The sequence below is a fragment of the Bos grunniens genome, chromosome 3 (assembly GCF_055505025.1).
Source record: "Bos grunniens cultivar Pamir isolate PY7600 chromosome 3, Bosgru_T2T1.0, whole genome shotgun sequence".
Classification (NCBI taxonomy): Eukaryota; Metazoa; Chordata; class Mammalia; order Artiodactyla; family Bovidae; genus Bos; species Bos grunniens.
The window spans coordinates 121,926,893-121,953,127 of NC_141167.1; the positions used below are offsets into that span (position 1 = coordinate 121,926,893).

General features: G+C 36.9%; 2 pseudogenes across 2 annotated transcripts; one reads left to right on the forward strand and one right to left on the reverse strand.

Moving 5' to 3' along the window:
• Positions 1-1,918: 1,918 nt before the first annotated feature.
• LOC147377137 (olfactory receptor 4P4-like) lies at positions 1,919-3,602 on the forward strand (annotated as a pseudogene). Its single transcript, XR_015161382.1, has one exon. The product of XR_015161382.1 is annotated as an olfactory receptor 4P4-like (transcript).
• A 12,412-nt stretch (positions 3,603-16,014) lies between these two features.
• On the reverse strand, positions 16,015-16,933 carry LOC147377138 (olfactory receptor 4P4-like; annotated as a pseudogene). The gene has a single exon (XR_015161383.1). The product of XR_015161383.1 is annotated as an olfactory receptor 4P4-like (transcript).
• Between the last annotated feature and the right edge of the window lie 9,302 nt (positions 16,934-26,235).

The following is a 26,235-nucleotide window of genomic DNA, read 5'->3' on the forward strand; positions in this document are numbered from 1 at the left end:
TAGAAAGAAGCCAATTTATGTAAGTGAGTAAGACACTGTATAAGACTAAAATTCAAGTGAAACCTACTATTAACCTCAAATGCCTTACTGAATGTAAAAAACAAATATTTTTACAGTTTGAGGTGATACCTTTTGAAAAAATAGAAGTAATTATACTTTTCAGAAAAGCATCTATTTCTGCTTTATTGACTATGCCAACGCCTTTGATTGTGTGGATCACAATAAACTGTGGAAAATTCTGAAAGAGATGGGAATACCAGACCACCTGACCTGCCTCTTGAGAAATCTGTATGCAGGTCAGGAAGCAACAGTTAGAACTGGACATGGAACAACACACCGGTTCCAAATAGAAAGAGGAGTACATCAAGGCTGTATATTGTCACCCTGTTTATTTAACTTATATGCGGAGTACACCATGAGAAACGCTGGACTGGAAGAAACACAAGCTGGAATCAAGATTGCTGGGAGAAATATCAATAACCTCACATATGCAGATGACACCACCCTTGTGGCAGAAAGTGAAGAGGAACTCAAAAGCCTCTTGATGAAAGTGAAAGAGGAGAGTGAAAAAGTTGGCTTAAAGCTCAACATTCAGAAAACGAAGATATGGCATCCGTTCCCACCACTTCATGGGAAATAGATGGGGAAACAGTGGAAAGAGTGTCAGACTTTATTTTTCTGGGCTCCAAAATCACTACAGATGGTGACTGTAGCCATGAAATTAAAAGATGCTTATTCCTTGGAAGGAAAGTTATGACCAACCCAGATGGCATATTCAAAAGCAGAGACATTACTTTGCCAACAAAGGTTCGTCTAGTCAAGGCTATGGTTTTTCCTGTGGTCATGTATGGATGTGAGAGTTGGACTGTTGAAGGAGGCTGAGCGCCGAAGAATTGATGCTTTTGAACTGTGGTGTTGGAGAAGACTCTTGAGAGTCCCTTGGACTACAAGGAGGTCCAACCAGTCCATTCTGAAGGAGATCAGCCCTGGGATTTCTTTGGAAGGAATGATGCTAAAGCTGAAACTCCAGTACTTTGGCCACCTCATGCTAAGAGTTGACTCATTGGAAAAGACTCTGATGCTGGGAGGGATTGGGGGCGGGAGGAGAAGGGGACGACAGAGGATGAGATGGCTGGATGGCATCACTGACTTGATGGACGTGAGTCTGAGTGAACTCCGGGAGTTGGTGATGGACAGGGAGGCCTGGCGTGCTGCGATTCATGGGGTCGCAAAGAGTCGGACACAACTGAGTGACTGATCTGGTCTAATCTGATACTTTGCTTGTTATCCTTTTGTTTGACTATAAAATATAATATTCTATCTGTAAATTAAGCACATTTGTAAATTAATCATATTTGTAAATTAGGTAAAACAGATATATAGCTGATTTTGGCCATGTATATATACCTCATGATTCCAAATTGGTTGATTTTTTCTATTTATCACATTTCCACCTAGGATAGATGGAAGGAAATTTCTCACATATAACATTATCCACATATAAGTGCTTTTTAAATTTTCTCTCAAGGTTTCATTTCTGTGTCTATTTTCTCAATAACAAATAGTGAGAATAGGAAAGGGATGACTGATTTTTTTCTACAGTACCATTTCTTGAATTCTACCAGGGCATGTTTGATAATACATGCTAATAGAATGGTTGCATAAATATGCTGCATTCTACAGTGTTAGTTTTAAATCAGGTGTCAAAGTTGTTTATCAGGAATTAATATTTTCCCGAAAGGGACAAAAAGAACGCAAGGAAAACCTTTTAAAATAAAAATCAAATCTTTTTCTTCAAGTTTTGAATGCTTTCTATTTTAAAATGCCCATAACAAGGAATAATATACATCATCGTATTTACATATTTATAAAGATTGATAACTATTTAATTTCAGGTGGCTACAAACTGCTCTGAGTCATGGAAAATAGGAATAACATCACATAATTTATTCTCTTAGGACTTTCTCAGAAAAGGAAATTGAAATTCTCTGTTTTTTACTGTTCTTACTTTGTTGCAATTCTGATCAGAAACCTACTTGTCATGATTTCTATCACCTCCAGTCATGGTGAAGCAGCCCATGTATTTCTTTCTGAGGCATCTCTCCCTCGCAGACCTTTGTTACACTTCCACTGTGACCCCCAAGTTGATTGTTGACTTGCTGGCAGCAGTGCTGGTAGCATTGCTTGTTACCATGGCTGCATGACACAGCTCTTCACCATGCACTTCTTTGCGGGGATCGAGGTCTTCATCCTCACGGGGATGGCCTATGATCACTATGTGGCCATCTGCAAGCCTCTGTGCTGCACTCTGATCATGACCAGACAGAAGTGCATTGCCATGATCGCTGCTTCCTGCTCTGGGGGCTTCCTGCATTCCTTCCATCAGTTTATCCTGGCCATCTTTTTACACTACTGCAGCCCCAACAAAATAGATCATTACTTCTGCGATGTGTATCCTTTGCTGAAACTGGCCTGCACTGACACCACCAGAATCAGTCTCCTTGTCATCGCCAATTCAGGCCTCATGGGCCTGGTGACTTTTGTGGTCTTGTTGATATCCTACGCTGTGATCTTATACACTGTCAGGTCCTACTCTGTAGAGAATCGCTGCAAAGCTCTCTCCACCTGCAGTTCCCACATCACTGTGGTGGTCCTCTTTTTCGCTCTTTTATTCTTCATTTAACGTTAGACCAGCAACTACTTTACCAGAAGACAAAGTGTTTGCTCTTTTTTATACCATCATTGTTCCCATGCTCAATCCTCTAATCTACATGCTGAGAAACTTGGAGATGAAGAATGTCATAAAGAAACTCTGGTGCCATATCGCAGTAAGAAAGGAAATGAACTAAAAGATACCTCTGATTTTCACCACTGAACTTGCTGAATATATGAATTTTCTATACTGAAGACTTTAAAATGTATAACACTTGCCTTATATGCTTTTTTGTTTCATTTTGTTAACAATATATAGATTTAAGTATGAGTAAAACTTACAACTCCCTGGATTTATCCAGACTCTCTGCTGTGCTCTTTTCTAGTTTTCTTGTTTTCTTATTTATATCTCCTCTTCCTCTCTGATCTTTTGACTGTGTAATCAATTTAGATATTTAGCAGTAGACTATCAAAGGCATCATGTAATACAAATCAACACTGAGAACCCATAAAGCCCATTCTTGTATGTGACTTTATTCAATAAAGCCAATTTTGGGTAGCAATGATTTAGAAGATAATTTCAACATTTTACTTGTATCATTTAAAGAATATTCTAAAAGACCAAATATTGGACCTGCAACTATATTTCTTAAAAATATAGCTTTCTACTCTGATCATTGTGTAGCCAGTGGCAATCTGGAGCTTCTCATATGTCCAACACCAGTACTCTTACCTAAGCCCCACATCAATCTCTTTTCTTTTATTCAAAGGAACTGTCTCTCCCAACTCTGTCCGTGTAAAATGTGAACTGCAACTCTGGCTAATTCTAGCACCTGATAGTGTATATTTGTTATGGGCATGTGTTCTGGACTCAGAATTGCTTACTAACTATGAGGACTGGGACATATGCTCAACAAACCATCCATCAGGTGATACTAATAGCCCAGCAAATAGTCTTGTGAGGATATGGGCAGGACTGAAACACTGCTTGGTTACACAGTAAGTGCTCAATACTTACGAGCTGTTTTGTTGCCCAGTCTCCTCTTATGCATCAGAAATGTAACCATTCTGATAATAACTTTCCTTTGGAGCAGTGAGGGTGTGAGAATGGGGTTCATATTAATGTCATGCTCCTATTACTAGGCTTCCCTGGTGGCTCAGACAGTAAAGAATCCACCTGCAATGTGGGGGATCTGGGTTTAATCCCTGGGTTGGGAAGATCCCTTGGAGGAGCTCATGACAATCTGTTCCAGTATTCTTGCCTGGAGAATTGCCATGGACAGAGGTAGCTGGCAGGCTACAGTCCAGGGGGTCACAAAGAGTAGGACATGACTGAGTGACTAAGCACAGCACAGTGTGCAATGGGCACCTATTACTGATGAAATTATTTTTTTCTTAGAGTGAGCAAGTGGAGAATATCACTTAAAGTCGATGATCACATCTTTGGCACTGTTCAAGTTAATTGAAAGTCATTTTTTTCCAGTAGGAATTGAAAGTCATCCTGGAGCACCTTTGCCCAATGTCAGAAATGACTAGGAGCAAGATCAGGCCACTAGATAACTGATTAGGAATGGGTAGAATCTCAAAAGTCTTTTAAAAACTTCATGGATATGATCTACTTGCATGAGAATTTGTTTTCAAGTTGTAGAGAGAGCCAGGTTAGATAAAAATGAGTTGTCAATGTTGAAGCTTCTTAAAATGGGTTCATAATATAAAAAAGAAAAATAGCATAGTTCTATGACTCAGTTGAAAATGCCCAACAAATAAACGTAAAATATTATGTGCTAGAAATTCTTATAGAAAGATCCTAATATATTTACTTGTTGTTGTTTTAAACCTAGCTCTTGACAGCTCTCTGAAAACTCCTGGATATAGGGCATGCACAGTATACATGTCAGAGAACATAACACAGCAGGAAAGTGAAAGATCACTTTCTGGTGTGAAATAAGCAGGGTCTTTAATAAGAAGACCAGCCAACCCTCAAAGTTTCCCTCTGCTTCAGAAGCCCTATACTCCAACCAACCAGATTTGTATTATTGAAAAATAAAACTTCAAAAATTAACACAAATGTTTCTGCTTTATTTTTATTCTTGGAATAAAAGTTGTGAATGTGGATCATTAAAATACTTGGAGTCTGCAGCAACATGGATGGACCAATAAATTATCTTAGTAAGTAAAGTGAGTCAGACAGAGAAAAACAAATATATGCAATCACTTACATGTGGTTTCTAAAAAAAAAATTACACAGATGGACTTATTTACAAAACAGAAAAAGACTCACAGACACAGAAAACAAACTTCTGGTTACCAAAAGGAAAAGGGGAGGGGAGGGATAAATTTGGGAGTTTGGGATTAAAAGATACAGACTACCAAATATAAAATAGATAAAAATGGTCTATTGTATAGCACAGGGAACTAAATCAATATCTTATAATAACCTATAATGAAAAGTAATCTGAGATGGAAAATATACATACATATGAACACACATATATATGAAATGAATCACATGACTTTATACATGAAACCAATGCAACATTGTAAATAAACTATAGTTTAATAAGATAAGCAAGCCAACACTTCATTGTCAATATCAATCATAGCCAAGGAATTATGATTTAACTCCTTCACTTCTGCACTGTGATCTCCTCCCTTCTAAGCTTCTCAAGAGCATCAGCCATATTTCTCTCTTCAGTTGGATCATTAAGAGCACATATAATATCAAGAAATAACAGTGAGATTCTTTTTAATTTAGTGAGTGACCATACTAGTTCTTGCATTTAGGTTATTACCTACCTTTACTTATTTTTGGCTAAGACATTTTACAACTCAAAACAGAGAAGTTGACTCACACAAAATAATATCAATGTCAACAATGTCTGGCCATAGAAATTCAAATTGTGTCAGGTGAAATGAAATTAATGATAGTCGTTTGGATACTTGACTAGTTTTGCATCAACTTATAAGTTCATTTTAGCACCTCTTAGTGTTCCAAAGAGTAGCAAGAAGAGATAAGAAAGCCTTCCTCAGCAATCAATGCAAAGAAATAGAGGTAAACACCAGAATGGGAAAGACTAGAGATTTCTTCAAGAAAATTAGAGATACCAAGGGAACATTTCATGCAAGGATGGGCTCGATAAAGGACAGAAATTGTATGGACCTAACAGAAGCAGAAGATATTAAGAAGAGGTGGCAAAATATACAGAAGAACTGTACAAAAAAGATCTTCATGATGAAGATAATCCCAGTGGTGTGATCACTGACCTAGAGCCAGACATCCTGGAATGTGAAGTCAAGTGGGCCTTAGAAAGCATCACTACGAACAAAGCTAGTGGAGGTGATGGAATTCCGGTTTGCTATTTCAAATGCTGAAAGATGATGCTGTGCAAGTGCTGCACTCAATATGCCAGCAAATTTGGAAAACTCAGCAATGGCCACAGGACTGGAAAAGGGATTTCATTCCGATCCCCAAAAAAGGCAATGCCAAAGAATGCTCAAACTACCACACAATTGCACTCATCTCACACGCTAGTAAAGTAATGCTTAAAATTCTCCAAGCCAGGCTTCAGCAATAGGTGAACCGTGAACTTCCAGATGTTCAAGCTGGTTTTAGAAAAGGCAGAGGAACCAGAGATCAAATTGCCAACATCCACTGGATCATGGAAAAAACAAGAGAGTTCCAGAAAAACATCTATTTCTGCTTTATTGACTATGCCAAAGCCTTTGACTGTGTGGATCACAATAAACTGTGGAAAATTCTGAAAGAGATGGGAATACCAGACCACCTGACCTGCCTCTTGAGAAACCTATATGCAGGTGAGGAAGCAACAGTTAGAACTGGGCATGGAACAACAGACTGGTTCCAAATAGGAAAAGGAGTACGTCAAGGCTGTATATTGTCACCCTGCTTATTTAACTTATATGCAGAGTACATCATGAGAAACGCTGGGCTGGAGGAAGCACAAGCTGGAATCAAGATTGCCAGGAGAAATACCAATAAGCTTAGATATGCAGATGACACCACCCTTATGGCAGAAAGTGAAGAGAAACTAAAAAGCCTCTTGCTGAAAGTGAAAGTGAAGAATGAAAAAGTTGGCTTAAACCTCAACATTCAGGAAACGTTGAGCCATGAAAAAATGCAGCCATGAAATTAAAAGACACTTACTCCTTGGAAGGAATGTTATGACCAATCTACATAGCATATTGAAAAGCAGAGACATTACTTTGCCAACAAAGGTCTAGTCAAGGCTATGGTTTTTCCAGTGGTCATGTATAGATGTGAGATTTGGACTGTGAAGAAAGCCGAGCACCGAAGAATTGATGCTTTTGAACTGTGGTGTTGGAGAAGACTCTTGAGAGTCCCTTGGACAAGGAGATCCAACCAGTCCATTCTGAAGGAGATCAGCCCTGGGATTTCTTTGGAAGGAATGATGCTAAAGCTGAAACTCCAGTACTTTGGCCACCTCATGCGAAGAGTTGACTCATTGGAAAAGACTCTGATGCTGGGAGCAATTAGGGGCAGGAGGAGAAGGGGACGACAGAGGATGAGATGGCTGGATGGCATCACTAACTTGATGGATATGAGTCTGAGTGGACTCTGGGAGCTGGTGATGGACAGGGAGGCCTGGCGTGCTGTGATTCATGGGGTCGCAAAGAGTTGGACACAACTCAGGGACTGAACTGATTGACTGAAAGAATAAATATCTGTATAACATAAAAATGTCCAAGATTTACACTTGACTAAAACTTCTATAGATTAAAAAGAAATGACCCACAACTTCCTATTCGTTTATTTAAAATATACTATTTGTAATTATACATTTGATTATTGTCTTGTTTATTTCATTGTCTGTCTCTTTCCTTAGTCTCCAGCCTGACTGAGGACAAATGCTGTTTTGTTCACCACTAAATACATTCCCTAGGCCTTCCTTGGTGGCTCTGTGGTAAAGAACCCACCTGCCAATGCAGGAAATGTGAGTTTGATGGAGAAGGAAATGCAAACCCACTTCAATATTCTTGCTGGAAAATTCCACGGACAGAGGAGTTGGACAGGCTACATTCTGTGGATTTGCAAAAGAGTGTGACATAACTTAGCGACTAAACAAATGCATTCTCCATAGTAAGTTCTGTCCAAGTCCAACCTTTTAGAATTAGGAGATAGTAAATATTTTTATATGAATAAATTTATGAGACCATTTTGTTTTTGCTACAGTTCTTTTAAAATATATTTTCTGCAATATACATATGGACAATTCAATCAGAAAAAAAAAGCATTTTTTTTTTTTTACAAAGGAGTTTGTCTTACAAAGATAAATTGGGAAATTGTCTGCGCATCTGCAAGAGATCCCATGGGGGCATGTGAGCTCTCCGCCCCCCCCCCCTAAAAAAGAGAAAGCATAGGAGTAAAGCATAGGAGTCTTTTCCAGGCATCAGCCAGAAATTATAATGCCCTAACAAGCTTTTTTTTTTTTTTCCTCCCCAGGAAAAATTAAGTCTTAAATCCTGGGTATACTCTCTGAACTTTTAATTCTAGCTGTAAGGTTCTCAGTATTTCCCATGGCAGGTCATTTCACTCTCCCTCAGCTAACTGATTCTGCCCTGTCCTGACAAATAAGCATTATATACTCCATGTACATAGTCATTATATACTCCATTTCCTCATAGTCTCCATGTCCCATGTCTGATCTCAGTGCTTTGGATGTTGATGCAATAGGGAAATATAATTAAGAACTTTGACATATTTATTTACTAGGTAGAAATTGAGAAATTAAAACTATGATTTACATCTTTGGCAAAGTATACTGATGGGAATATTCTATATCTTCAGAGATATTGAGACCTTTTCTATATTACACATTTTGTCAGAATTCTCCTTAAATGCCAATTTAACATCAAGCAGAATATATCATCTATATATGTCACTTTTCTATAGAGACAAAGGTAAAATATCAGAGAGACACATATTTATATTTTAGAAATGGAAAAACTGCATGCTAAAAAAAAAAATCTCAAAATTAGTTCAATTTACCAAACATATTTGTAACAGTGGAACTCACGAGTTCTCTTGTAATATTTTATGCAATTAGGGATGGGTTACTACATGGAAATTATAATTTTTAAAATTCTGGCTTTATCTTAAGTGTGAAGCCTGATCTTATAAGAAATCTGTCTGGAAGCTTGATCTTATAAGAAATCTGTCTGATGAGTTAAGCAGCTGGTAAGTTAAATCCAGTTCCTAATTATAATAGTGATTTTCCTTAAAATGAATATTTGAATCATTCTGATTGTATTTATGATCTAAGCCTTCTAACTAACCTTTGAAAAATTCCAGAAACTTTAAAATGCTACTTTTACTATTTGGGAAAACCTGGCTTCAACTATTATGAATTGTGATTTGCACATGAGCTCTTAAAATTATCAGTGCCATGTCTTTCAGCAGCTATCAAAATATTACTAGATTTACTTGTCTTTTAGTATTTCAAAAATTTAATCATATTATTAGCCCTTTGAATTCCATTATGGAAAAAAGTTTAATATGAAGGAGAATGCACTGGCCCAGAAGATAAGTGGACAGTACTGCAGTGAAGAAACTGAAGATATATTAAAAAAAAATTAAAATCAAAACACCAGTATGCTTCTAAGATTATGCAGAAGCAAAAATGTATGATGAAATTTTCAAACAAGCTACTTGAATGGATAGTATTTAAGTGGTAGGTTTCTTTTTCCTAAGTTTAGTTCAGATGAAGAAAAATTATCAAAGGGGAACATAAACATACGTCTAATTTGGATAAGGTTAATTAATTAAAAAGAAAGAAAACAAAAGTATTAACTGGCTGAAATAAACAGTACATTTATCTTCAGAAATGTAGAAAGTCAGCTCAACCCAGACCAAAGAGAAAGATATGGCTTAATGATAGGATGTTTCCCCAAAGTGAGCAACCCCAGCCTTCAGGTAAGAAAGAGCAGATTGTTTATGGCAGGGAAACTCTGCTATGTCTTATCCATATGCATCCCATGTTACAATATTACATGTTTTAAATAAGCTATTCAAAATGTATAGTAAGAATAATACAATATACCCATTGATATGACAAATATAATGTCAATGACAATGAATATTTACTAAATGTTTTATCTTAATATATACCAGTTTCTGTCCTAAGCTGTTATATAAGTGAACTCATCAAGCAGATCTCAGAGTTAATTACAGTATTATTCATTTTATAGATGAAGAAGCTGAGGTTATATATTTTATCTGTGATTATGCTCCAAGTGAATTTTGGAGCCAGTATCTCATTCTGTGTAGGTCCAGAACTCATAACCTTAATTACTAGAATCTACTATCACTCAAATAGTGTGAAGACCTCCTAAATTTATAACACTATGGAGGTTCCAAGAGGAAGGAGGGGAAACTAACATGTTTTTGAGTATCAAGTTCTGTATATGTAAGCTTATTTACATTCCACAGTAATCCTGTTAAATTAGGCACAGCATACTTATTTTAAGGAAGAAGGAAAAAGTATTTAAGGAGGTGAAGACTCTTGCATTTGAGTACCAGAGCTGTGTGCTGAACACGACTCTATCTCTGAAGTTTCTGATATTAATATTAATAATATTTCCTATCTTGTTCAGGGAAGGATAGTATACGATACAATTCCTGAGATGGTGTACTTATATTTTCTCTGGGGCCTTGATGTTATAGTTAGTAATCATGTGTGTGTTATTTGCTCAGTTGTATCTGACTCTTCGTGACACCATGGACTGTAGCCTACCAGGCTCCTCTGTCCATGGAATTCACCAGGCAAAAATATTTATTGAAGTGTGTAGCCATTCCCTTCTCCAGGAGATCTTCCCAACCCAGGGATTGAACTCTGGTCTCCTTCATGGCAAGCAGATTTTTACCATCGGAGCCAGCAGGGAAGCCCTTAGTAATTGCTGAGGATGGCCAATAATTATTAAATATATAGTACTTTCCAGATATTGCTTTAAGAAATTTCATATTTAGAAACTATTCAAAAATCATGATATAAAGAGATATTACCTTTACCTTGATTTTACAGAGAAGTAAACTGAGGCACAATCAAAGGCTTTGACATAGTCAATAAAGCAGAAATAGATGTTTTTCTGGAACTCTTTTGGTTTTTCGATGATCCAGCAGATGTTGGCAATTTGATCTCTGGTTCCTCTGCCTTTTCTAAAACCAGCTTGAACATCTGGAAGTTCATGGCTCATGTATTGCTGAAGCCTGGCTTGGAGAATTTTAAGCATTACTTTACTAGTGTGTGAGATGAGTGCAATTGTGCAGTAGTTTGAGCATTCTTTGGCATTGCCTTTTTTTGAGATTGGAATGAAAACTGACCTTTTCCAGTCCTGTGGCCACTGCTGAGTTTTCCAAATTTGCTGGCATATTGAGTGCAGCACTTTCACAGCATCATCTTCCAGGATTTGAAATAGCTCAACTGGAATTCCATCACCTCCACTAGCTTTGTTCATAGTGATGCTTTCTAAGGCCCACTTGACTTCACATTCCAGGACGTCTGGCTCTAGGTGAGTGATCACACCATCGTGATTATCTTCGTCATGAAGATCTTTTTTGTACAGTTCTGTGCATTCCTGCCACCTTTGCTTGATATCTTCTGCTTCTGTTAGGTCTATACCATTTCTGCCCTTTATGGAGCCCATCTTTGCATGAAATGTTCCCTGCTGCTGCTGCTGCTGCTGCTAAGTCATTTCAGTCGTGTCTGACTCTGTGCGACCCCATAGATGGCAGCCCACCAGGCTCCCCCGTCCCTGGGATTCTCCAGGCAAGAACACTGGAGTGGGTTGCTATTTCCTCCTCCAATGCATGAAAGTGAAAAGTCAAAGTGAAGTCGCTCAGTCGTGTCTGACTCCTAGTGACCCTATGGACTGCAGCCTACCAGGCTCCTCCATCCATGGGATTTTCCAGGCAAGAGTACTGGAGTGGGGTGCCATTGTATCTCTAATTTTCTTGAAGAGATCTCTAGTCTTTCACATTCTGTTGTTTTCCTCTCTTTCTTTGCATTGATCACTGATGAAGGCTTTCGTATCTCTTCTTGCTATTCTTTGGTACTCTGCATTCAGGTGCTTATATCTTTCCTTTTCTCCTTTGCTTTTCACTTCTCTTCTTTTCACAGCTATTTGTAAGGCCTCCTCAGACAGCCATTTAGCTTTTTTGCATTTCTTTTCCATGGGAATGGTCTTGATCCCTGTCTCCTGTACAATGTCACAAACTTCCGTCCATAGTTCATCAGGCACTCTATCTATCAGATCTAGTCCCTTAAATCTATTTCTCACTTCCACTGTATAATCATAAGGGATTTGATTTAGGTCATACCTGAATGGTCTAGTGGTTTTCCCTACTTTCTTCAATTTAAGTCTGAATGTGGCAATAAGGAAAAAGCAAACCTAGACAGCATAAGAGATTTCACTTTATCAGTATAGGCCCATATGGTCAAAGCTATGGTTTTTCCAGTAGTCATGTAGTCTCACAGATGTGAGAGTTGGACCACAGAGGAGGCTGAGTACCAAAGAATGGAGGCTTTCAAACTGTGATGTTGCAGAAGACTCTTGAAAGTCTGGACAGCAAGGAGAACAAACAAGTCAATCCTAAAGGAAATCAACCCTGAATATTCATTGGAAGGACTGATGCTGAAGCTGAAGTTTCAAAATTTTGTTCACCTGATGTGAAGAGACAACTCACTGGAAAAGACCCTGATGCTGGGAAAGATTCATGGGGGTAACAGAGAATGATATGGTTGGATGGCATCATTGACTCAATGGACATGTATTTGAGCAAACTCCAGGAGACAATGAAGGACAGGGAAGCCTGGTGTGCTACAGTCCATGAGATCACAAAGATTTGGACATGCTTAGCGACTGGACAAGAAGAAGCCTTGATTCTGGAAAAAAATCTGATATATTTACAAGCACTGTGGAGAACAGTAAAGAAAATCCTGTATCAGGTGAAGCAAAAGTAGCTGTGGCATTTTTTAAAATTTAAATTAGGAAAAATGATAGTAATTATACATAAAATTGAAAAGTGTGGCCAAAATGACTATAACAATAATATAGAAGTGAATGGCACTTGCTTTATAGGGATCAGGCTTCAGTAATTTTTATAATAGAATATTTTATAATTTGAGTAATTATAATGTCTCTGCTTTGTTATTTTCTAGGTTACAATGATGTCTTTAAGAAATAATGACAATTTCACAAATAAATATCCCAAGAAAATATTTTTTTAGGATATCATGCATATCATTAGTATTTCTATAATCAGAAAAAATAAGTAAAAGTTACTTTCTTAAATAGTTTTAGTTTAAGTTGTAGGTACTTTCATTTCCAATTAATTTTCCAATATGCTTCTATAGTTTAGGGTTAAGCATATTTTTAGTCCAAGAATTTAAGATCATTTTGATAATTTGCTCATATGATCCTGGAAGAAAGCATATTCTAACTGAAAAAAAAAATGAGTAGAAACATTCCATTAATTCATAGGCAGGATAGTTTGAAAATCTGTCTCTCTCATGTTAACTAGATACTATCCTAACAAAATGGGAAAATAATTAGAACAGTTAATTAGTTTCCTTTTTTCCCCTTAAATGTCTTTCCTTGACAGCCTCCAACTTAATATCAGAGACTTCATAATCTTGCTACTTAAATTATAACATTTTAATTACATTTCTAACACCTCCTCATTATTTCCAATTTCCTTTGTTAATATTAGAGTTACTGATTTTATATATACAAGATCCTCATTTTTATATTTATGTGATTTAAAGAGAACATTTCATATGATAAACTACAAGGACTAAAATTGCTGCTAAGACAAATTCATTATTATAACAACAAATTTCTCCTTTTTAATATGAGCATTTCTAGTATAAATATAAATATTTCATGGTAGTGCAGGTAGAATTAGCAGGTATATACTGTGCAATGGACACCCATTATTTTCTCTTTCACTTTGTTTTTCTTCATATCATTGTGTATAGATTGAGTATCTCATATAGCATAATAAAAAACAAAAGTGTGATGAAATATTAATAGCTAAAAATGAAGCCATTGCAATTCATATCAATTGATGTTTATTACAGGTCTTTCACAGACATAAAAGATAAATAATAATAATAATACCTAATATTTCCTGGAAGAAGTTTTAAACATTTCATGTGAATTGAACCATTAATCCAAATAAGTGTCCAGTGATCATTTTATTATCTCTTTTTTTGTGTAAAAAAGGAAGCCAAATACTTAACAATTTGGGTAAATACTGATAAATACTAAAGACTGTTTTTAGGTTTATTTTAATTTTCTTTCACTATCTGGATATTGCTAATTTGGTTGTCAGATACAAACTAGTCTTATGATTCTAGGGACATGTTATTTTTGTTTGTTTGTTTTTGTTATTTCCTTCATAACCAAGTTGTCTCACACAAAAAGTCATGAATAAGCTGAATGTTTCCCAACAGCTTCAAAGTTCTTAGCTAAACTAATTGTATTTGCTCTCTGTGTAACTGTTCTCAATCTTCCTGATTGAGTTTGCTCTACCTTGACATTCAGAATCCTCTAATACTAAGGTTTTCTATATTGTAACATTTTGCTTTTTAAATTACTCACTAAATATGTATTATGCAGAGTAGCAAAGGAGGCAGAAGAGTGGTGAATCTCTATATCAGTAGATTCCCTTATTTTATCTGTACCTCTTTTTCTCTTTAATATTTTTTTCTCTTCTGTCTTAAGTATAAGTTTTTTTCTTCTTTTCTTTAATATAACCTCTATGTGACACTAAAAAGCCTCTTGATGAAAGTGAAAGAGGAGAGTGAAAAAGTTGGCTTAAAGGTCAACATTCAGAAAACGAAGATCATGGCATTTGGTCCCATCACTTCATGGGAAATAGATGGGGAAACAGTGGAAACAGTGTCAGACTTTATTTTTGGGGGCTCCAAAATCACTGCAGATGGTGATTGCAGCCATGAAATTAAAAGACGCTCACTCCTTGGAAGGAAAGTTATGACCAACCTAGATAGCATACTCAAAAGCAGAGACATTACTTTGCCAACAAAGGTCCATCTAGTCAAGGCTATGGTTTTTCCTGTGGTCATGTATGGATGTAAGAGTTGGACTGTGAAGAAAGCTGAGCGCTGAAGAATTGATGCTTTTGAACTGTGGTGTTGGAGAAGACTCTTGAGAGTGCCTTGGACTGCAAGGAGATCCAACCAGTCCATTCTGAAGGAGATCAGCCTTGGGATTTCTTTGGAAGGAATGATGCTAAAGCTGAAACTCCAGTACTTTGGCCACCTCATGTGAATAGTTGACTCATTGGAAAAGACTCTGATGCTGGGAGGGATTGGGGGCAGGAGGAGAAGGGGACGACAGAGGATGAGATGGCTGGATGGCATCACTGACTCGATGGACGTGAGTCTGAGTGAACTCTGGGAGTTGCTGATGGACAGGGAGGCCTGGCGTGCTGCGATTCATGGGGTCGCAGAGTCGGACACAACTGAGCGACTGATCTGATCTGATGATGACGTAAGAAACAAATAAGACAGCAAAAGTAACTAAGGAAATCATTCCTGAATTGGCAACCAGAAGGACAGCAGTGATGTAGGTATCTGCCGGGAGCCACCACGGGAGATCCCACCCATGACAAAGGTCATATGGAAAAGACCTGACAGACAAAGGCGGATCAGGACTCGAGAGATTCCCTGGACCTGCTCGAGCAACGACCCCGAAACCAAAATCTGTCTGTCTACTGTTTACTATATTATGCCTTTCAACCACTCTTTTGATATTAACAGGGGGCTATCCCCAACCACCTTTCTCTGGAGAAAATCAACTTAGGGCTCTAAGTTGATAAGTCTTCTCAGCATGAAAGGAATATTTCTATTCTAACTCCTCTGTTGGCATTCTAGTTTGCTTGACAGGTTTTTTCCTTACTCTTACAACTAACACACATGATTGTTCACAACTTCCCAACCATGAAAGGCACGAGAAGCCTAAACATTCTAAAAGCCCTAATGAGCGTAGAGCCCTTTAAGGGGTGAAACATTAATAAAAGAGTACTGGTAAAGGGCTGCATTATTGGGCCAATGCTTGCTGCCAAGTTCCCATATCCCTTATCCATTGTGCACCTGGGAGTGCATTAGTTAATGTAGTTGGAATGTAAGAAAAACAAGTAGTAGCCTTGGTATTAACAACATCAGACCTTTGAGCTAATAAATTTTTTCTTTGTTGTGACCCACTGCACCTTTGCTCCATGAAAATGTAACTCTGTTTAGTACTTTCTGAGGCTGACACAGGTTAAAAATATAAAGAAAAAACACTTCAAGGGAAAACAAGTTTTCTGGTTGATCAGCCTTTATCAAAAAAGGGTCATAAAATGTCAACAGGCCTCCAGGCCAGAAGATAATGTACATAACATAAGACCCTTGTTTATAGAAAGACATACAGAAAAAAAATCCTGGTTTCCATAAGGGCAAAACTGCTGGAGTGTTTGGGCTGACTCTACATGACCTTACATCTTTCATTTCCCTCTAAGTACAAGTCAGGGTATAAAAGCTCCTTTTGAAAATAAAGTTATGGGTCTTGCTCACCGAAGCTTGGCCTCCCTGTGTCATTCATTCACTGATGCCGTCCATCCTGGGGGTACCCTTAGATCCTACTGGGGCTAGACCCCAACAGGTATCAGCACAAGCAATTTTAAGCATAGGAAAGATATCACAAAAATAGTGATTAATTTCATTAGAACCACAAAAAGGCAATTGGATTATCATAGATAATTGAGGAAAAGAATGGGCAGCCTCACCAGCCTAAGTAGCCAAGACTAGAAGATTACATTTTGTCCTGTTCATGATAATCATATATTGGAGAGGTTTACAAATGGCAATGTAGCAATCAAAAGCCATGGCAGTAAGAATGAAGCCCTCAATACTGCCCCCCCCCAAAAAAAATGCATTGCAAAAATCTGTAACATGCAATTATCATAAGAAATGTTTTTTGTCCCCCCTAGCAGATCACCAATTAGTTTGGGAATAACACTAGAGGTATAGCAGATGTCTATGAATGATAAATGACTGAGGAAATAATACATTGGTTGGTTAAAAAGAGAACTGCCTAGAATGGATACAAGGGTCAGAAGATTCCCTACCAACAAGATAACATAGCAGAATAGAAAGAGCACAAAGCAAAATGTTTGTATGTTCTGGTCATAAGAAAGTCCCAAAAGGATGAATTCTGAGATGTTTCTCTGGCTTTCCATATATTTGAGTTTGGTATATATTATATACAAATGAATTAGGTATCTGAAAAACAAACAAACAAACATAAATTTGGTGAAAATTAACAATATCAACACAAAATTACAAACTTTACTAAAAACTAGTTTGACATGAATATAATATTATTCTCAACTTATTGAATTAAACTGCTTTATTTTTTGATTGCTTTTTATTTTATAAATACACTGTGGAACACTTTTGTAATGGGAATAATTATTTTACTGAACTTTATTTTTCAGTAATGACTTTAAACTTTTAAATAAAATTTTGAAAATTGAAACATATTTGTTAATTATATTATCTAGCTAACAAAGATTTTTAATTGACCAAAGTAAAGAAATGCTTTTCCACATATTTTAAATACATATATATCAAATACATAAAAATTGACCTTCCTTTTCCTAACATATTTGTCCAAATTCTCTGAATTATCAGGGAGTGAATCATCAGGAAATTCAAATGTATTTAAGCATCCCAACCTAAACTGGAAAATTATTACAGAGTGTGATCTTTATGGCTTATATGCAAAAATGTTGTCAACGAATCATGCTAAACCAGCGTGATTGCTATAATATTAGAAAGTAAAGAATGTTTGAGAGCTACTCAGCAAAAGAAAGAATGCATTTAATGATGTAAATTGTGAAAAAAAATAGGAAATCCATTTATCCTATTTATAATTCAAGTGAAAGGCAATTAAAAAATAATTACTGTCTTTGAAGTTTGTGATGGCAATCATTAAAGCATAGGTGAAATAAACTGCCCACATATTTTTTTTTTATTTGTGACTGACTTTATTTATTTATATATTTTTGGGGGTTTATTTTTTTAATTTTATTTTTTAACTTTACAATATTGTATTGGTTTTGCCATATATCAACATGAATCTGCCACAGGTATACACATGTTTCCCATCCTGAACCCTCCTCCCTCCTCCCTCCCCACACCATCCCTCTGGGTCGTCCTAGTGCACCAGCCCCAAGCATCCAGTATCGTGCATCAAACCTGGACTGGCAACTCGTTTCATATAGCATATGCCATGACTTTTGCTAGAAATTGCGTATGTTTTATTTACAATCTAAAAACCTAGTGTAAATCAAAAGAGATAATACAGCAGACAACTTTAGACAAACTTTGTGGTGGTATTTGAGGCATTGTTACTAATAAATTAATTAATTCATAGTTATACATGTTATGTAACTAACACATAATGTTAAAGACATTAAATTGAGCAAAATGAAGGCTAGAGACAATGCGCCATGAGTGTCTCACCCACTGATGATGAATCAGCTGTCCTAAGTAGGTTTGCAAAAGCTAGTACTTTAGTCTGCATCTGATGTTACAAACAAATATGTGCCCCAAATGTCTATAAAGAATTCTTTCAGAGCAAGGATATATTGAAACTATCAGCTCTAGTAACTGTCAAAATCAATACCTATGTGTTTTATAGTCTTGGAAACTCTTATACATGCCATAGAATTAATAAGTAGACATTTAAAATATGATCTGTACTGTGGAACATCAACTCTATTTTAAACTATTCAAAAGTCTAAATTTTTAAAGGAGATATTTTCAGTTTGTTCCTACTTTAAGGACAATTATCAACCACAGAATGTTTTCCAGTTAAACTTACCTAATGAGAATTGAAAATTTTTATGTGGGATAAGATTCTATCTATCTTCAACTTATTGTTACTTAACTGATGAGATGAAATGATTTTGAGTTCCAGACACTTTTATTTAGCTAAAACCATTTACCTAAAAATAAGTTTTATATAAGTAGACTTTGAACAGGTTTAAAGATAGAATTCACTTCACTAATCTAAATCTCTGATTTTAAATAGAAGAGACACAGGTCAAGAGAATTTGGGGACTTCCCTGGTGGTCCAGTGGTTAAGTGTCTGTCTTCCAATGCAGGGGATGCGGGTTCAATCCTTGGTCAGAGAACTAAGATACCTAATGCTGCATAGCAACTGAGTCTTCCCAAAGCTGCTACTGACCCTGCACACCATAGTGAGAGATACTTGTGTGCCTCAGTGAAAAGATCCTGCATGCCGCAACAAAGTTTACACTGACACAAATAAGACCTGATGTGGCCAAATAAAAAAATAGAAATAAAAAATCAACTCTCATACTTAAAAACAAACAAACAAACACAGAATCTAACTAACTTCTCAGTGTTGGAGAATAATATAATTACATAAGGAACAAATAAGAGAACAAAGGTGGCTAAGGGGCAGCCATTCCTGAAGGAACAACCACTGTGAATGTTCAGAGACAAAGGTCCTGATTCTCCCTCATCTGGGGCTTCATGTCATGCTTGAGAGCTGAGAGAAATGCAGGAATACAGTGAAAGCACTCTTTTGAATTCTCATCTGTATAGAAGAAAACATGCACGATGATGAGTTATTAGAGACCAATTTGTTTTCTGAATATTTACATGTGTAAAGAGAATGGGATAGTTAATGCAAACATGTATTCCATATACATATTTTTTTTTTTACTGGAAATTTTTCCAGTAGTCATGTTATGGGTGTGAGAGATGACCCATAAAGAAGGCTGAGTACCTTAGAATTGATGCTTCTGAACTGTGATGCTAGAGAAGACTCTTGAGAGCTCCTTGGATTGCAAGGAGATCCAACCAGTTCATCCTAAAGGAAATCAATACTGAATATTCATCGGAAGGACTGATATTGAAGCTGAGATTACAATACTTTGGCCATCTGATTTGAAGAACTGACTCCTTGGAAAAAAACCCCTGATTCTGGGAAAGATTGAAGGCAGGAGGAGAAGGGTACAACAGAGGATGAGACGGTTGGATGGCATCACCGACTTGATGGACATGAGTTTGAATAAACTCAAGGAGTTGGTGACGGACAGGGAGGCCTGGTGTGCTGCAGTCCATGGAGTTGCAGAGTCAGACACTTCTGACAGATTGAATTAACTGACTAATCTGATCTTCCTATTAATGGAGGGGAAAAGGGAAAGGGAAAGCTCAGATGAGGAGAATTATTGTCATATAAACTGTGCTCTGATCACAGAGATATTAAGGAAAACTCCCAAGTAGAAATTAGTCAAAATGGATGAAATAAAGAGTATTTGGCAATCTCTGAATACACAGAACAGTGCTGACCCGGAAAGCGGTAGTAATGTTAAGGAGTGGCTATAAACAAACAAACACAAAAACTGACCAGTGTCACCCTTGAGCTAACTGCCTACTCTTTTTAAACCTCATCTTATTCATCTTATACCTATGATATCATGCCAGAATTCAGATTTCTAATGAGGACTGCATGAGGTGATTTGAAAGAAATGAATGACAATGTGATATTTAAAAGACATTTTCCTTTTACAGTCTTTCCTCTTTGAGTGATTGGTTTAGAAACACAGAATTGTCATGTACATTTACACAAAGTTGAATGGAAAAATACAGACAAAAATAAAAAAAAAATCCACAACATGCACGTGATAACTATGATGAAGTAAACTTTAATTTTAGCTCTATGTTAGTGAAAATATTTAAGCTAGTTTAATAAGACTGTTTCTCATAAGGAATATTTAATCCTACTCACTAACCTGATCTTGCACTATAAAAATATTGTCATAAATTTACTTTACTCTTAGGTAGTACTGAATAAAAATTCTGAGTGCCCTTTCTGTTAAGTTATTAGTGTAAGGGTAAGTCAAGGCTATGGTTTTTCCGGTGGTCATGTATGGATGTGAGATTTGGACTGTGAAGAAAGCTGAGCGCTGGAGAATTGATGCTTTTGAACTGTGGTGTTGGAGAAGACTCTTGAGAGTCCCTTGAACTGCAAGGAGATCTAACCAGTTCATTCTGAAGGAGATCAGCCCTGGGACTTATTTGAAAGGAATGATGCTAAAGCTGAAACTCCAGTACTTTGGCCACCTCATGCGAAGAGTTGACTCATTGGAAAAGACTCTGATGCTGGGAGAGATTGGGGGCAGGAGGAGAAGGGGATGACAGAGGATGAGATGGTTGGATGGCCTCACTGACTCGATGGATGTGAGTCTGAGTGAACTCTGGGAGTTGGTGATGGACAGGGAGGCCTGGCATGCTGCAATTCATGGGGTCACAAAGAGTTGGACACGACTGAACGAACTGAACTGAAGTTCTTATACTTAAAACTTCTATTGCATACTCAAATTTTTCTTTAATGTACCAGAATGTAGCATGGTATAAACTGACCTTAGTTGATTCAGGTCAGACTAGTCTACTGTGAGAAGCAAGATATTGAAATATAAGAAATTCTTCATGACTGTAGATATTGAAGCATAATCTAGTATATGTCTTAATGGTAATATGAAGAAATGCATATAAACATAAAATAGGGCACAATGAAATTCACTGCAAATTATTAGAAAATGTTTTAAATTTGTATTATTTTGGTAAGAACCTTGCTTACATGTAATGCACCATTAAAACTAAGGCATGTAAAACAAATGCTAACAGGTATGAAAGGGGAAATTAACAATAATACAATAATAGTGGGAGACTTAAATGCCCCACTCACACCTATGGATAGATCAACTAAACAGAAAATTTACAAAGAAACACAAACTTTAAATGATACAATAGACCAGTTAGACCTAATTGGTATCTATAGGACAGTTCACCCCAAAACAATGAATTTCACCTTTTTCTCAAGCACACATGGAACCTTCTCCAGGATAGATCACATCCTGGGCCATAAATCTAGCCTTGGTAAATTAAAAAAAAAATTGAAATCATTCCAAGCATCTTTTCTGACCACAATGCAGTAAGATTAGACCTCAATTACAGGAGAAAAACTATTAAAAATTCCAACATATGGAGGCTGAACAACACGCTGCTGAATAACCAACAAATCACCGAAGAAATCAAAAAAGAAATCAAAATATGCATAGAAATGAATGAAAATGAAAACACAACAACCCCAAACCTGTGGGACATTGTAAAAGCAGTGCTAAGGGGAAGGTTCATAGCAATACAGGCATACCTCAAGAAACAAGAAAAAAGTCAAATAAATAACCTAACTCTACACCTAAAGCAACTAGAAAAGGAAGAAATGAAGAACCCCAGGGTTAAGAGAAGGAAAGAAATCTTAAAAATCAGGGTAGAAATAAATGCAAAAGAAACAAAAGAGACCATAGCAAAAATCAACAAAGCCAAAAGCTGGTTCTTTGAAAGGATAAATAAAATTGACAAACCATTAGCCAGACTCATCAAGAAATAAAGGGAGAAAAACCAAATCAATAAAATTAGAAATGAAAATGGAGAGATCACAACAGACAACACAGAAATACAAAGGATCATAAGAGACTACTATCAGCAATTATATGCCAATAAAGTGGACAAAGTGGGATAAATGGACAAATTCTTAGAAAAGTACAACTTTAGAAAACTGAACCAGGAAGAAATAGAAAATCTTAACAGACCCATCACAAGCACGGAAATTGAAACTGTAATCAGAAATCTTCCAGCAAATAAAAGCCCAGGTCCAGACGGCTTCACAGCTGAATTCTATCAAAAATTTAGAGAAGAGCTGACATCTATCCTACTCAAACTCTTCCAGAAAATTGCAGAGGAAGGTAAACTTCCAAACTTATTCTACGAGGCCACCATCACCCTCATACCAAAACCTGACAAAGATGCCACACAAAAAAAAAAAAAGAAAGAAAGAAAAGAAAAAGAAAGAAAGAGAAAAATACAGGCCAATATCACTGATGAACATAGATGCAAAAATCCTTAACAAAATTCTAGCAATCAGAATCCAACAACACATTAAAAAGATCATACACTATGACCACGTGGGCTTTATCACAGGGATGCAAGGATTCTTCAATATCCACAAGCAATCAATGTAATACACCACATTAACAATTGAAAAATAAAAGCCATATGATTATCTCAATAGATGCAGAGAAAGCCTTTGACAAAATTCAACATCCATTTACGATAAAAACTCTCCAGAAAGCAGGAATACAAGGAACACACCTCAACATAATAAAAGCTATATATTACAAACCCACAGCAAACATTATCTTCAATGGTGAAAAATTGAAAGCATTTCCCCTAAAGTCAGGAACAAGACAAGGGTGCCCACTCTCACCACTACTATTCAACATAGTTTTGGAAGTTTTGGCCACAGCAATCAGAGCAGAAAAAGAAATAAAAGGAATCCAAATTGGAAAACAAGAAGTAAAACTCTCACTGTTTGCAGATGACATGATCCTCTACATAGAAAACCCTAAAGACTCCACCAGAAAATTACTAGAGCTAATCAATGAATATAGTAAAGTTTCAGGATATAAAATCAATACACAGAAATCCCTTGCATTCCTATACACTAATAATGAAAAAATAGAAAGAGAAATTAAGGAAAAAATTTCATTCACCATTGCAATGAAAAGAATAAAATACTTAGGAATATATCTACCTAAAGAAACTAAAGACCTATATATAGAAACTATCAAACGCTGATGAAAGAAATGAAAGAGGACACTAATAGATGGAGAAATATACCATGTTCATGGATTGGAAGAATCAATATAGTGAAAATGAGTATACCACCCAAGGCAATCTATAGAATCACTTCAATCCCTATCAATCTACCAAGGGTATTTTTCACAGAGCTAGAACAAGTAATTTCACAATTTGTATGGAAATACAAAAAACCTTTAATAGCCAAAGCAATCTTGAGAAAGAAGAATGGAACTGGAGGAATCAACCTGCCTGACTCAGGCTCTACTACAAAGCCACAGTCATCAAGACAGTATGGTACTAGCACAAAGACAGAAATCTAGATCAGTGGAACAAAACAGAAAGCCCAGTGATAAACTCACACACCTATGGACACCTTATCTTTGACAAAGGAGGCAAGAATATACAGTTGAGAAAAGACAATCTTTTTAACAAGTGGTGCTGGGAAAACTGGCCAATCACTTGTAAAAGAATGAAACTAAAATACTTTCTAACATACACAAAAATAAACTCAAAATGGATTAAAGATTTAAACATAAGACCAGAAACTATAAAACTCTTAGAGGAGAACATAGGCAAAACACTCTCTGACATATATCACAGCAGGATCCTCTATGACCCACCTCCCAGAATATTGGAAACAAAAGCAAAAATAAACAAATGGGATCTAATTAAAATTAAAAGCTCTGCACAACAAAAGAAACTATAAACAATTTGGAAAGACAGCTTTCAGAATGGTAGAAAATAATAGCAAATGAAGCAACTGACAAACAACTAATATCAAAAATATACAAGCAACTCCTGCAGCTCAATTCCAGAAAAATAAAAATGGGACAAAGAACTAAATAGACATTTCTCCAAAGAAGACATACAGATGGCTAACAAACACATGAAAAGATGCTCAACATCACTCATTATCAGAGAAATGCAAATCAAAACCACAATGAGGTACCATTTCACGCCAGTCAGAATGGCTGCAATCCAAAAGTCTACAAGCAATAAATGCTGGAGAGGGTGTAGAGAAAAGGGAACCCTCTTACACTGTTGGTCAGAATGCAAACTAGTACAACCACTATGGAGAACAGTGTGGAGATTCCCTAAAAAACTGGAACTAGAACTGCCATACAACCCAGCAATCCCACTGCTGGGCATACACACTGAGGAAACCAGAATTGAAAGACACATGTGTACCCCTAAGTTCATCGCAGCACTGTTTATGATAGCCAGGACATGGAAGCAACCTAGATGTCCATCAGCAGATGAATGGATAAGAAAGCGGTGGTACATATACACGATGGAATATTACTCAGCCGTTAAAAAGAATACATTTGAATCAGTTCTAATGAGGTGGATGAAACTGGAGCCTATTATACAGAGTGAAGTAAGCCAGAAAGAAAAACACCAATACAGTATACTAACGCATATATATGGAATTTAGAAAGATGGTAACGACAAGCCTATATGTGAGACAGCAAAAGAGACACAGATGTATAGAACAGTCTTTTGGACTCTATGGGGGTGGGGGATGATTTGGGAGAATGGCATTAAAACATGTATAATCAGATCAGATCAGATTAGTCGCTCAGTTGTGTCCGACTCTTTGCCACCCCATGAATCACAGCACTCCAGGCCTCCCTGTCCATCACCAACTCCCGGAGTTCACTCAGACTCACATGCATCGAGTCAGTGATGCCATCCAACCATCTCATCCTCTGTCGTCCCCTTCTCCTCTTGCCCCCAATCCCTCCCAGCATCAGAGTCTTTTCCAATGAGTCAACTCTTCGCATGAGGTGGCCAAAGTACTGGAGTTTCAGCTTTAGCATCATTCCTTCCAAAGAAATCCCAGGGCTGATCTCCTTCAGAATGGACTGGTTGGACCTCCTTGCAGTCCAAGGGACTCTCAAGAGTCTTCTGCAACACCACAGTTCAAAAGCATCAATTCTTCAGCGCTCAGCCTTCTTCACAGTCCAACTCTCACATCCATACATGACCACAGGAAAAATCATAGCCTAAAAACATGTATAATATCATATAAGAAACAAATTGCCAGTCAGGTTCGATGCAGGATACAGGAAGCTTGGGGCTGGTGCACTGGGATGACCCAGAGGGATGGTATGGGGAGGGATTGGGAGGGGGGTTCAGGATGGGGAACACGTGTACACCCATGGTGGATGCATGTTGATGTATGGCAAAACCAATACAATATTTCAAAGTAAAAAAATAAAAAATAAAAATAAGGCATGATAAATCATTTTATAGTAAAAAAATTATCATATATTGCAAAAGAAGTTATAGACTTCAAATTGAAATTATATAGAATAAATATAATGAAGACATAATTAGCCTAGCACATGTTTGATGGGGCTCAGGCAGTAAAGAATCCGCCTGCAATGTGGGAGACCTGGGTTTAATCCCTAGGTCAGAAAGATACCCTGGAGAAGGGATTGACAACCCATTTCAGTATTCTTGCCTGAGAATTCAATGGACAGAGGAGTCTGGCAGGCTATAGTCCTTGAGTACACAAAGAGTCAGACAAGACTGAATGACTAACACTTTGATATTTTCCAAAATCCAGGTGCTATGAGTAATACACTGCCAAAAGATCTGAGTGGCTATCAGGTTAGTTTTAGTTTGAACAAGAATTTTACCCTAGATGTCTACTTTGCTAATCCATCCCTATGATCAAAATCTGCAATAAAGTGTGGTAAATTACATTTCATAAATAAATTATAAATTAATAATTCAGAGACATCCAGATTAATTCTCTGCAAATATTTTGGAAATTTCAATACCTCTCAGAAACTCT